The sequence below is a fragment of the Colletes latitarsis genome, unplaced genomic scaffold (assembly GCF_051014445.1).
Source record: "Colletes latitarsis isolate SP2378_abdomen unplaced genomic scaffold, iyColLati1 scaffold0007, whole genome shotgun sequence".
NCBI classification, from domain to species: Eukaryota; Metazoa; Arthropoda; class Insecta; order Hymenoptera; family Colletidae; genus Colletes; species Colletes latitarsis.
In genome coordinates, this window is record NW_027488367.1 from 27,579,617 (window position 1) to 27,585,616 (window position 6,000).

Here is a 6,000-nt window from a genome sequence, read left to right on the forward strand (position 1 = left end):
CATCAGGCTCATACTTTCGCATATTTCTCATACTTCATGGCTAGATCCTGGGCTGTTTCTGGATTGTATCACGTAGTATTGTGGTACCACGCTGAAACAGTCGATTAAACCTGGTTTCGATCAATATTTTAGAGGATAACGCAAGTTATGTCTGGGATAGGTCTGGGATTTGACCTCATCAGACTCATACCTTCGCATTCTTCACATACTTGTTGAACGGATCCTGGGTTTTTTCTGGTGTGGATCACGTAGTAATGTGGGACCACACTGAAACAGTCGACTAAACCTGGTTTCGATCAATATTTTAGAGGATAACGCATGTTATGTCCAGGTTAGGCCTGCGATTTTCCCTCATCAGACTCATACTTTCGCATTCTTCACATACTTGTTGAACGGAACCTGGGTTTTTTCCGGTTTGGATCACGTAGTAATGTGGGACCACACTGAAACAGTCAATTAAACCTGGTTTCGATCAATATTTTAGAGAATAATTCATGTTTGGTCTAGGTTAGGTCTGGGATTTGCTCCCATCAGGCTCATTCTTTCGCATATTTCTCATACATGTAGAACAGATCCTGGGTTTTTTTCTGTTTTGGATCACGTAGTAATGTGGGACCACACTGAAACAATCAATTAAACCTGGTCTTGATAAATATGTTAGAGGATAACGCATGTTAGGTCTGGGTTAAGTCTAGGATTTGCCCTCATCAGGCTCATACTTTCGCATATTTCTCATACTTCGTGGCTAGATCCTGGGCTGTTTCTGGATTGTATCACGTAGTAATGTGGTACCACACTGAAACAGTCAATTAAACCTGGTTTCGATCAATATTCTAGAGGATAACGCATGTTATGTCTAGGTTAGGTCTAGGATTTGCCCGCATCAGTCTCATACTTTCGCATTCTTCACATACTTCTTGAACAGATCCTGGGATACTTCTGGTTTGGATCACGTAGTAATGTGGTACCATACCGAAACAGTCCATTAAACCTGGTTTCGATCAATATTTTAGAGGATAACGCATGTTATGTCTAGGTTAGGTCTGGGATTTGCCCTCATCAGGCTCATACTTTCGCGATTTTCACATACTTGTTGAACAGATCCAGGGTTTTTTTCTGGTTTGATTCACGTAGTAATGTGGTACCTCACTGAAACATTCAATTAAACCTGGTCTTGATAAATATTTTAGAGGATAACGCATGTTAGGTCTGGGTTAGGTCTAGGATTTGCCCTCGTCAGGCTCATACTTTCGCATATTTCTCATACTTGATGGCTAGATCCTGGACTTTTTCTGGATCACGTAGTATTGTGGTACCACACTGAAACAGTCATTTAAACCTGGTTTCGATCAATATTTTAGAGGACAACGCAAGTTAGGTGTGGGATAGGTCTGGCATTTGCCCTCATCAGGCTCATACTTTCGCGTTCTTCACATACTTTTTGAACAGATCCTGGGTTTTTGCTGGTTTGGATCACGTAGTAATGTGGTACCACACTTAAACGTTCAATTAAACCTGGTCTTGATAAATATTTTAGAGGGTAACGCATGTTAGGTCTGGGTTAGGTCTAGGATATGCCCTCGTCAGGCTCATACTTTCGCATATTTCTCATACTTCATGGCTACATCATGGGCTTTTTCTGGATTGGATCACTTAGTAATGTGGTACCACACTGAAACATTCAATTAAACCTGGTCTTGATAAATATTTTAGAGGATAACGCATGTTAGGTCTGGGTTAGGTCTAGGATTTGCCCTCGTCAGGCTCATACTTTCGCATACTTCTCATACTTCATGGCTATATCCTGGGCTTTTCTGGATTGGATCACGTAGTAATGTGGTACCACACTCAAACAGTCAATTAAACCTGGTTTCGATCAATATTTTATAGGATAACGCAAGTTAGGTCTGGGATAGGTCTGGGATTTGCCCTCATCTGGGTCTTTTTTTCGCGTTATTCACGTACTTGTTTAACAGATCCTGAGTATTTTCTGGTTTGGATCACGTAGTAATGTGGTACCACACTGAAACAGTCCATTAAACCTGGTTTCGATCAATATCTTAGAGAATAATTCATGTTAGGTCTTGGTAAGGTCGGGGATTTGCTATCATCAGGCACGTACTTTCGCATATTTCTCATACTTGTTGAACAGATCCTGGGTTTTTCTGGTTTGGACCACGTAGTAATGTGGTACCACACTGAAACTGTCCATTAAACCTGGTTTCGATCAATATTTTAGAGGATAACGCATGTTATGTCTAGGTTAGGTCTAGGATTTGCCCGCATCAGTCTCATACTTTCGTATTCTTCACATACTTCTTGAACAGATCCTGGGTTTTTTCTGGTTTCGATCACGTAGTAATGTGGTACCTCACTGAAGCATACCATTAAACCTGGTCTTGATAAATATTTTAGAGGATAACGCATGTTAGGTCAGGGTTAGGTCGAGGATTTGCCCTCACCAGGCTCATACTTTCGCATATTTCTCATTCTTGTTGGCCAGATCCAAGGCTTCCACTGGTTTGTATCACGTAGTAATGTGATGCCACACTGAACAGTCAATTAATCCTGGTCTTGATAAATATTTTAGAGGATAACGCATGTTAGGTCTGGGTTAGGTCTAGGATTTGCACTCATCAGGCTCATTCTTTGGCATATTTCTCATACTTGGTGGCTAGATCCTGCACTTTTTCTGGATTGGATCACGTAGTAATGTGGTACCACACTGAAACAGTCATTTAAACCTGGTTTCCATCAATATTTTAGAGGACAACGCAAGTTAGGTGTGGGATAGGTCTTGGATTTGCCCTCATCAGGCTCATACTTTCGTGATTTTCACATACTTGTTGAACAGATCCAGGGTTTTTTTCTGGTTTGGATCACGTAGTAATGTGGTACCACACTGAAACGTTCAATTAAACCTGGTCTTGATAAATATTTTAGAGGATAACGCATGTTAGGTCTGGGTTAGGTCTAGGATTTGCAATCATCAGGCTCATTATTTCGCATATTTCTCATAATTGATGGCTAGATCCTGGGTTTTTTCTGGGTTGGATCGCGTAGTAATGTGGTACCTCACTGAAACAGTCGATTAAACCTGGTTTCGATCAATATTTTAGAGGATAACGCAACTTAAGTCTGGGAATGGTCTGGGATTTGACCTCATCAGACTCATACTGTCGCACACTTCACATACTCGTTGAACAGATCCTGGGTTTTTTCTGGTTTGGATCACGTAGTAGTGTGGTACCACACTGAAACAGTCCATTATACCTGGTTTGGATCAATATATTAGAGGATAACGGATGTTAGGTCTAGGTTAGGTCTGGGATTTTCACTCATCAGACTCATACTTTCGCAGTCTTCACATACCTGTTGAACGGATCCTGGGTTTTTTCTGGTTTGGATCACGTAGTAATGTGGTACCACACTGAAACAGTCAATTAAACCTGGTTTCGATCAATATTTTAGAGAATAATTCATGTTAGGTCTAGGTTAGGTCTGGGATTTGCTCTCATCAGGCTCATTATTTCGCATATTTCTCATACTTGATGGCTAGATCCTGGGTTTTTTCTGGGTTGGATCGCGTAGTAATGTGGTACCACACTGAAACAGTCGATTAAACCTGGTTTCGATCAATATTTTAGAGGATAACGCAACTTAAGTCTGGGAATGGTCTGGGATTTGACCTCATCAGACTCATACTGTCGCACACTTCACATACTCGTTGAACAGATCCTGGGTTATTTTCTGGTTTGGATCACATAGTAATGTGGTACCTCACTGAAACAGTCGATTAAACCAGGTTTCGATCAATATTTTTGAGGATAACGCATGTTAGGTCTAGGTTAGGCCTGGGATTTGACCTCATCAGACTCATACTTTCGCGTTCTTCACATACTTGTTGAACGGATTCTGGGTTTTTTCTGGTTTGGATCACGTAGTAATGTGGGACCACACTGAAACAGTCAATTAAACCTGGTTTCGATCAATATTTTAGAGAATAATTCATGTTAGGTCTAGGTTAGGTCTGGGATTTGCTCTCATCAGGCTCATTCTTTCGCATATTTCTCATACTTGATGGCTAGATCCTGGGCTTTTTCTGGATTGCATCACGTAGTAATGAAGTACAACACTGAAACAGTCAACTAAACCTGGTTTCGATCAATATTTTAGAGAATAATTCATGTTAGGTTTGGGTTAGGTCTAGGATTTGCCCTCATCAGGCTCATACTTTCGCATATTTCTCATACTTCATGGCTAGATCCTGGGCTGTTTCTGGATTGTATCACGTAGTATTGTGGTACCACGCTGAAACAGTCGATTAAACCTGGTTTCGATCAATATTTTAGAGGATAACGCAAGTTATGTCTGGGATAGGTCTGGGATTTGACCTCATCAGACTCATACCTTCGCATTCTTCACATACTTGTTGAACGGATCCTGGGTTTTTTCTGGTGTGGATCACGTAGTAATGTGGGACCACACTGAAACAGTCGACTAAACCTGGTTTCGATCAATATTTTAGAGGATAACGCATGTTATGTCCAGGTTAGGCCTGCGATTTTCCCTCATCAGACTCATACTTTCGCATTCTTCACATACTTGTTGAACGGAACCTGGGTTTTTTCCGGTTTGGATCACGTAGTAATGTGGGACCACACTGAAACAGTCAATTAAACCTGGTTTCGATCAATATTTTAGAGAATAATTCATGTTTGGTCTAGGTTAGGTCTGGGATTTGCTCCCATCAGGCTCATTCTTTCGCATATTTCTCATACATGTAGAACAGATCCTGGGTTTTTTTCTGTTTTGGATCACGTAGTAATGTGGGACCACACTGAAACAATCAATTAAACCTGGTCTTGATAAATATGTTAGAGGATAACGCATGTTAGGTCTGGGTTAAGTCTAGGATTTGCCCTCATCAGGCTCATACTTTCGCATATTTCTCATACTTCGTGGCTAGATCCTGGGCTGTTTCTGGATTGTATCACGTAGTAATGTGGTACCACGCTGAAACAGTCAATTAAACCTGGTTTCGATCAATATTTTAGAGGATAACGCAAGTTAGGTCTGGGTTAAGTCTAGGATTTGCACTCATCAGGCTCATACTTTCGCATATTGCTCATACTTCATGGCTAGATCCTGGGCTGTTTCTGGATTGTTTCACGTAGTAATGTGGTACCACGCTGAAACAGTCAATTAAACCTGGTTTCGATCAATATTTTAGAGGATAACGCAAGTTGGGTCTGGGATAGGTCTAGGATTTGCCCTCATCAGGCTCATACTTTCGCATATTTCTCATACTTCGTGGCTAGATCCTGGTCTGTTTCTGGATTGTATCACGTAGTAATGTGGTACCACGCTGAAACAGTCAATTAAACCTGGTTTCGATCAATATTTTAGAGGATAACGCAAGTTGGGTCTGGGATAGGTCTAGGATTTGCCCCCATCAGGCTCATACTTTCGCATATTTCTCATACTTCGTGGCTAGATCCTGGGCTGTTTCCGGATTGTATCACGTAGTAATGTGGGACCACACTGAAACAATCAATTAAACCTGGTCTTGATAAATATTTTAGAGGATAACGCGTGTTAGGTCTGGGTTAGGTCTAGGATTTGCCCTCATCAGGCTCATACTTTCGCGTTTTTCACATACTTGTTGAACAGATCCTGGGTTTTTTCTGGTTTGGGTCACGTAGTAATGTGGTACGACACTGAAACATTCAATTAAACCTGGTCTTGATAAATATTTTAGAGGATAACGCATGCTAGGTTTGGGTTAGGTCTAGGATTTGCCCTCATCAGGCTCATTCTTTCGCATATTACTCATACTTGATGGCTAGATCCTGGGCTTTTTCTGGATTGGATCACGTAGTAATGTGGGACCACACTGCAACAATCAATTAAACCTGGTCTTGATAAATATTTTAGAGGATAGCGCATGGTAGGTCTGGGATAGGTCTGGGATCAGCCCTCATCAGGGTCATACTGTCG